The sequence below is a fragment of the Hipposideros armiger genome, unplaced genomic scaffold (assembly GCF_001890085.2).
Source record: "Hipposideros armiger isolate ML-2016 unplaced genomic scaffold, ASM189008v1 scaffold_197, whole genome shotgun sequence".
NCBI lineage: Eukaryota > Metazoa > Chordata > Mammalia > Chiroptera > Hipposideridae > Hipposideros > Hipposideros armiger.
In genome coordinates this window covers 1,798,661-1,807,678 of record NW_017731547.1, presented here as the reverse complement: position 1 = coordinate 1,807,678, position 9,018 = coordinate 1,798,661, and the positions used below count along the sequence as shown (strand labels likewise).

General features: G+C 34.2%; 1 pseudogene; it reads right to left on the bottom strand.

Annotated features, from left to right (window-relative positions):
• Positions 1-3,728: 3,728 nt before the first annotated feature.
• Positions 3,729-4,063, bottom strand: LOC109388447 (cytochrome c oxidase subunit 6A1, mitochondrial pseudogene; annotated as a pseudogene).
• Between the last annotated feature and the right edge of the window lie 4,955 nt (positions 4,064-9,018).

Genomic DNA, 9,018 nt, shown 5'->3' with positions numbered 1-9,018 from the left:
CTAATTCTCTTGTTTTCTATTTCCTTATTCCCCCTTCTAAACCCTAGTAACCATTTGTCTACAATGAGTACTTTATTTAGTACTAATTGGTCCAGCTGATGCACCTGTAACATGTTTTTCTATTTGTATGTGTTTTAAGAGCCATGCTGCTTTATGAGAAGAAAGTTTATGCCCAAAAGATACAGATGAGAAAGCAACACATATACAAGAGCACACTGAATCTAGGGCGAAGGAAAGAAAACAGAAAGAGGATATTGACTCTGGAGATAGATTCCAACATGAATTTAGACGTTTGGGAATTTAGAAATGTGGTGTCAGATATCTGGATTATACCAGTCCCTGAACTGGAGTTTCGATACTGCTGTAGTCTAAATGGGTGGTAGCCGGATTTTAGTTTAGCAGACATTATCCAAATAGATGTTTTTCCTCTCAGGGAGAAATTCGGAGGAGGTACTCCAACCACATACTTGTATGAGCTGCAGGCCTGTGTGTGTGTCTACAGTTTGCAGTAAACTGAACAATTTAAAAATTTATACAAAGTTAAGGCACAATAATGATGCTATATAAATTATTTTTTTATTTCACTGAGAAAAAGAAAGAGTATGAACATTTCTTTAAACAGTGTTCTTATAAGACAGTTCATTTTATTTGAATGAAATTAGGCCAAAGATACAAGAGACGTAACTATCAAGAGATTTAGTGACAGAGAAGATTGATGGAATTAGCCCTGAAATGAAGAAGGGGTCATTTTTTAGGAGTCAACTGTTCGAGTCTGAGAAAATCAGTGGGTATTGGGCAAGTCTGTGGATATAGGAGTGGAGGGAAATCTAAACTCAGATAATCTGTTGTACACATTACTTTTCTTTAATTGGACCCCGGTTTCAGAGCTAAGAAAATAAATGGTATGGATGTCTTTTATGACACATGTAGATACATGATTTAAGACTATTTTTATTTTCTTATGTATATGAACTGCCGAGTAGGCACATTGAAATTTGAAAATTGCCTAGTCAAAGAGACACATTTAATTTTTATAATACGTAAGAATAAATTAAGTATTACTTGTTCAAGCATGAGAGATGACATTCCTATAAATGATTTGCCATATATGACAAACCCACAGCTAATACTGTACTCAATGGTAAAAGGTTGAAAGCTTTTCCTCTAAGATCAGAAATAAGACAAGGGTGTCCACTCTCACTACTCCTTTCAGCATACCTCCTAGATAGGGCAATCAAGAAAGCAATAAAAGTTATCAGAATTGGGGGGAAAGTAAAATTGCCTCTTTTGCACTAATATAATTTTATATTTAGAAAATCCTAAAGATTCAAGCAAAAAAATTTAGAACTAATCAATGAATTCAGTAAAGTTGCAGGATACAAAATTAACATACAAAAATCAGTACTGTTTCTATACACTAACAACAAATTTTCTGAAAAATGAAGATCCAATTTGTTTCTTAATCCCTTCACATTTTTCACTCAGTTCCTCAAATTCCCTCCCCTCTGGCAATCATCAGTTATCTGTATCTATGAATCTGTTTCTGTTTTGTTTGTTCATTTACTTTGTTCTTTAGATTCCACAAATAAGTGAGATCATACAGTGTTTGCCTTTCTCAGTATGACTTACTTCACTTAGCATAATTGTCACTGGGATGTAAAGTATAGCACAAATAATATAGTCAGTAATGTTGCAACAACTATGTATAGTGCCAGGTGGGTAATAGATGAATCAGGGGATCACTGCATAAATTATATAAATGTCTAACTGCTATGCTGAAAACCTGAAACTAACATAAAATAATATTGAATGTCAACTATAACTTCAAAAGATATTTTTTATGTTCCAAAAGATACATAATTTAAAAGATAAAGAAAGATCCCATTTACAATAGCATAAAAAACCAAAATACATTGTAATAAATTTAAGGAGGTGAAAGATCTTTACTTTGAAAACAATAAGACATTGGTGAAAGAAACTGAAGAAGATACAAATAAATGGAAAGGTATCCTGTGTTCTGGATTGGAAGAATTAATATTGTTAAAATGTCAGTACTACCAAAAACCATCTATAGACTCAGTGCAATTCCTGTCAAGATTTCAATGGCATTTTCACAGAACCAATAACATTTTATAGGCATGTATCTATCAGTGTTTTGCATATGGAAGTCTTTTCTTTCTTTGTTTCTAGCTTTATTTATTTCATTTCTATGAATAAAAGTATATACTTAGTGTCTACTGTAGAGAATAGGCACTGGTCTAGATTTGAGGGATACAACAGTAAACAACAACAAAAAAGACAAAAATTCATGTTCTTATGAAGCTGATATTCATGTAGAATAAGGTAGATATTTGCCAAATAATATAGATGTTATCTCAATTATTGATAAGTGTTATAGAGGAAATTAATACAGTTAAGAGAATATTAAAAATGGTATAATGATATAAACACTTGTATTACATAACTAGATCTAGCCACTCATAGATTTAATAACTGTCATAATTTTGAAGGAGTGCATAACATGTATTATGTCTATACAGAAAATATTGTGGGCACTGCCATCACAGAAGTATGTTGTCTGCATTCATAATTGTAGAAAATGTTAGAGATTAATGTAAATAAAGATGTAAATTTTATCTCCATTGTAGTTTACAGTCCCCTCCCCTCCAAATTTGATCCTGCTTTGCATAGAGTTTGCAGAGTGGATTTCAGGTGGGCTGCAGGTGGCAGAGAGAATAAAAAACCTATAGTTCTGCAGAGTGATGATAAAAGCCTAAAATTGTTTTTGCTGCTCTAGCATATACAGTGTTTTTTTCATCACTAAGTTGTCTTTTTTCTTTTACTTTCCCACAGGATTTAAGATTTATATCGTAATGGACTCTCTTTTTTTTCCTAATTTTTAAGCCTTGCCTTGTCAATATGATGGTAATGTTAAACCCTTGCTACTCAAAGTGTGTTCTATGGACTGGTGACCTACATGACCAGGAAGTTTATTAAAAGTGCAGAATCTCAGGCCTTGTCCCAAATCCACTCAATCAGAATATGCAATTTGATAAGATTGCCAGATGATCTTATGAACATTGAGGATTGAGAGAAGCACTGGTGCAAAGGACAGGGATTCTGAATTAGAGTCCATTCACTTTCTCTTAAGACTCTTGGAAAATTTAGTCATATAGCTTTCATTACATACTTCATTTGACAATGAAACCAAAATCATAACCAATTGATTTTGAAAGTGAAAACTTGCAAATTTAGAAATAAAGGGTGTAGAAGTCACATGAGCAACCCTAAATGATCTTTAAAGCAGTGGATGATTTTGCTGGGCCAATGTATTGCTTTGAGCAGATAGACTTAACATAAATGACTTGCCATTTGCCCAGATGTCTTAAAACCATACATTTATCACCTAGCATGAAATGTTGCTGCCCATGTGTATATCCCACCTACATTATGATAACAGATCATAATTTGAGACTGTGCTGTTCCTCATTTCTTGATGGTTGCCAGGAATATCATTCACATAAACTTTTTTTTTCCATGACCAATCTAAAGTGATTTATTTAAGCCATCTCCTGCCATAAACAAAGCGATGGAAGAGCAGTATACTGGTCATCATTTGATACAGGAAAGAAGGTCAGCTTAAGGTCCCATACACTTTTCTGTTCCGTGTTCAGAGTAATGGTCCAAACCAGTGCGGTGGTCCCCAAAGCTAGTGGTCCAGGTTCTCTTTATTCATCTTCATAGCCACCTGGAAGTGGATTCACATGAGCATTACGGAATAGACTATGGTTACCATCTCCCCAGGGAAAGGGCTTGGCTCTAATGTGGAGATGGAGGTAGGCCACAAACTTGGGTCTCTCGTGCCCTCTGTGGTGAGACTTCATGAAGATGTTTTGCATGCTCACTCCCTCCGTCGAGAGTGGGACAAAGTAGGTGAGAGCCTTCCACATGCGAGCTGATCTCTCCTTTCCTCACCGTAGGCACCACTCTACATAGGCTGTGCCAGCTGTGGCTGGAACCCACCTAGCAGCTCAGAAACCCGGGACCCAGCAGCCCCTGCCATTTTTAACAAGGATCCTCATTTACATAAACTTTTAATCATTCTGTAAAATGAGTGACTGGAGAAGGCATGTACAATATTTCATCATGGCATTCAATCCCTGGTAGTGGCTTGGGATTCTTTTGAAACATTGTGTTAGATATCTAAGCTATAGGTAAATAAAAAGTAACTGTAGAATTGAGTTGTGGCTTTTAAAGATGAGTGAATATTTATAATTGTATGTTCCATGAAGCATATGATTTATGATTCCTAAATTACAAGGCAAGATATGGTAAAGTAAGTTGTGAACAAAATCTGCCATTTAATGTTACCTATATCTAAAAGTCACTGGAGCTGAATTAGTTGGATTGCGGCTTTGAATAGGGAAGAGGCAGAAGTTGGAATAATGAAATGATGAAAACTAGAGTCTGTTTCTATAGGATACCTTTCAGTTGTGAAAGAGAAAATCAGTTGTCCATTTATGGCAACCATTTAGCAACCATTTTTCAATAAATGGTTTGGATAAAACTTGAGAATAATGTTTAGAAGTACATACTAAGTTCAGTGTCCTTCCTGTATGTCCAAGTTTAAGCAGAAAATAAAAATATATAGAATAGCTCATACTGTCACCATAATTCTAGGTTAGAATTCATTGGTATTTACTGGGCAAATAAAGGATAATTAAATTTCTTGCTCATTTATTGGATGCTTACCATGTAGCTGGCAATGTGGAAAATATTTGACATATGTTATCTCATTTGCTCCTTATTGTAACTATCAACACATTTTATAGATGACCTAGCACTCAAAGATAGTAAAAACTTGTCCGTGGTCATACAACCAAGAAGTATATCATTTAAATACTTTATTTAAATCAGCCTATCTAGGTTGGCATCAAGTTGAAATTCTCAGCCACTCTTTTATTGATGTTTTTTGGATTTTACTGTTTAATTCATTTGTAATTCAAGGATTCATTAGTATCAAGGACAAAAGAGCAGAGGCTCAATGATAAATTAGGATTCAGCCTAATATTGGACTGTAAGAAAGCTAAGTGACTCTGTTGAAATATGTGGTTTTGTTAATCTCCAAGTTATATTGAATTATTATTTTAAAGACAAAGCTCTCTTTATATTCATTTTCTAAGGCTTAGATTGAATTTTAAATTTTCTCTTGTTTAAAAGTATTCACAGACTATCAGAAACCCTTCAGATTGTGCAATTGTTAATATTACTTTAGCTAAGAAAATTCTAAAAAAAATCAGGTGGGAAAACATTTCATAATAAGTGAGAAGTGCATTCTTAGGAAAATAACATATCCAAAAGACAATTGCATTCAGCTCTTTCTGACTGAAATAAAAATCAAATCATAGGAATGGTGAAAAATCTATATATATTTCACTTACAGGTTCTAAAAATGTGTGAATGTTTGGTATATTTATAATGGGACAGTGTAGCTATCAATTTCCAATGCATTTGAACAATGGAACTGAATTTTGCTAAATAGCTTCTATAGAGCAATAATCATCTTTGTACATTATTTAAATAGCTTAATTGAAGGTATTCTGTATTTATAAGATGTTCCATTTGAATGTGACTATTTAAATACTTTATAAACAGAGGGTATCATATCTTTTCAGATAATTAAAGAACAAAAAGGAATTAGTCTAAGGGAATAGTCAGCTATGCTGAAAATGAAATAAATATCTCCTGATGGTGAAAGCATGTTCACTAAATGAGTACTTCTAAAATAGTTATCGCAAATCTCAAATAGTTGCAATAATAATAATAATAATAATAATAATAAATGTCCAAAGCATTTCTGGTACAGAATGAAAGTCTCTGTAGAAGAAGTTTTATGTAAAACAAAGATATGTTAGCTCATGAGCTGATGATGATTAGAAGAGCCTTCATTTTGAGTAAATGCAGTGGTACTCACTACCACTTTCAAACAACTTTATGGAGGTATAATTTATATGCGATAAAATTTATTCATATATGTGTACAATTCAATGATTTTTATTAAATTTACCAAGTTGTTCATCATTACAGTAAAATTTTGGAACACTTCCATCACCATATTAAGGTCCTCCATGCCCATTTACAGTTAATCTGTTTTCACCCACAGCCCTAGGCAACCACTAATTTACTTTCTATCTCTACAGATTTGCCATTCTTTGAACATAACATATAAATGGAATCATAAAATGTGCAATGTTTTGTGGCTGGCTTTTTATGCTTAGCATGATGTTTAAGTTTTATCATGTTGTAGCATGTATTTCATTGTTTTTTATGCTAAATACATTTCATCATACCTGAGTATGCTTATTCATATTCACCAATTAATGGATGTTTGGATTGTTTCAAGCTCTTGTCTGTTATGAAGAATGCTGCTATTACTAATATTTAAATAAATTTGGCCATGGTGTTGACTATTTTCAGAAGCTGAGAGCAATTATTAAAGATAGGACTGGATGTAAAGAAGGAGGAATCACTTTGATAAGCATTAAGAGGTGTGAGAATTGACGCGATAGTGTGAATAGAAGAGAAAAAAAAACATTTGGTTTATAGTAGTTAAGGTTTCCTTTTCTTTTGGAAAAGTAGAAGTCAGTACATTATTTTAATAAATGTTAATTAGGTACCTACTCTGTGTCACATACCAATCTAAGAAATTATGGCAGGATAGAGGATGGAAGAAATTATCAAACTAGCAAAAAATAATCTGAATGCTTTATATAAGAGCCGTAAGATATTTTTCAGAAGGAAAACATTGCTGACAAGTTTCTTAAAAAGCTAATGGAAGCAAATAATTCATATCCTGTGTATAAGATAAAGCTTCTGATAGCCTTTTTCTCCTTTCAGAAAATGAGAAATCCTATTTTGTGTTTGGGTAAGTATCTACTTGAGTTCCTCTAGGGAGGCACTTTTACAGGAATGGTTCATGTAGATCCTGTAACATGGTTGTCAATTCTGTTATTTACAATAAAGCCATCCCAAAATGTGCTCTAATGCTTATTTAATCAAGTTATCAGGAAGCTTGTGTTACCTTGTAGGTTTTAAATATGACTCTTTCTTCCTCATATGAAAAGAGCCAAATGACTATCCTAATAATAGAATGTGATAATGTACTTTATTGATAATTTGATTTTCAGATGATTCATTTAGCCCTTCTGGTTACTTTGTAGCTAAGCAACAAGGCCTATAGAAGGACACCTGATTTACCAGAGAGAGAAATATAAATGCTTGTTGTGATCATTTTCTGATATGATACTGAACTTTCTAGAATGGTTTCTCCTAAAATGCATCCCATAGAACACTGGGCCCATTAAATGTGTATGGAGGAAAAAAAGTTCCTTGGTTAAGTAAGTTTAGAATATCTTGCAAAGCAAATCCCCTCTAATGGAAATTTACAACGTATATTAAAGGTTGTGAGAAATATTGCCGGGAGGACTCATGCTAAACTGATTTTACTTAGGTATTTTCAAAGCTTGTTTTACGACACAGCTCTATTTTTACATATACCAATATATAGCCTATGGAAGTAGGAACCTGTGAAAGACTCATGGTTACCATTTAATGCTGGTTTTGATAATGAGGTTAGAGGAACACAATACAGTTTAAATGTCATTCCTGTGCCTGTTACTAGACCTGTGGAGATGAGGGGTGGAGAAATGGGAAGAGCCATACCACTTCTCCCTATCGATGAACAAGCAAGGAGAGCCAGGGCAGGCTGGGTCACCTCTGACATTAGCTGTGAGCTCAAAAAGCATAGTATTTTGGATATGCTTAATTTCTTACATTTATATTCACCCATTTTGAAAAACATTCTGTATTCATCAGAATATTAACCTCTTAGTGCTGGAATTGTACTTTGTGATTTTAAACTCTGACTCCCCAATCTTCTAGTTGTGAGATTTTGAGCAAGTTATCATCTGATCCCTTGTTTATTCATCTGTAATATGGAAATATTAAGGATGGGTACCTCTAGAGCTGTTGTTAAGAATTCAACGAATCATTGGATTCAGGAAGCCACACACAACCCACACAAGGGACACTCCTGGAGCACCTGGAGCAACTCTATCAGAGAGACTGTGCCAGGGTACCTGCTACAAAATGCCACCTGATCAAGACTGAGAGAAATAGGAGATTTACCTAATACATCCAAACAAACACACAGAGGCAGCCAAAATGAGGAAACAAAGAAATACATCCCAAATGAAAGAACAGGATAAAACTCCAGAAAAAGAACTAAATGGAATGCAGGCAAGTAACCTACCAGATACAAAGCTCAAAACAATGGTATAAGGATGCTCAAGAAACTTAGTGAGAACTTTAACAAAGTGATAGGAAGCATAAAAAAGGACATAGAAACCATAAAAAACAACCAGACAGAAATAAAGAATACAATAGCTGAAATTAAAAATGCACTAGAAGTAATTACCAGCAGACTAGATGAAGCAGAGGATCAGACCAGTGATTTGGAAAACAGGGTAGCAGAAAACACCCAGTCAAAACAGCAAAAAAATTTTTTTTAATAAAAAATAAATGAGAAGAGTTTAAGGGGCTTTGGGGACAATATCAAGTGTAAAAACATTTGTATAATAGGGGTACCAGAAGAAGAAGAGAGAAAGCAAGGGATTGAGAACCTGTTGGAAGAAATAATGACTGAATACTTTCCTAACCTGGCAAAGGAATTAGACATACAAGTCCAGGAAGTGCAGAGTCCCAAACAAGGTAAACCCAAAGAGGCCCACACCAAGACACGTTGTAACTGAAATGACAAAGGTTAAAGACAGAATCCTAAAAGCAGCAAAACAAAGGCACCTATTGGGTTGTCGGAAAAGTCATGACGTATTTTTTTCTGTGTTTTTCGTTGCAAAAATGCATCATGACTTTTCTGACAACTCAATAGTAACTTATAAGGGAGCTCCCATAAGATTGTCAGCTGATTTCTCAAAAGAAAGTTTGTAGGCCAGAAGGGAT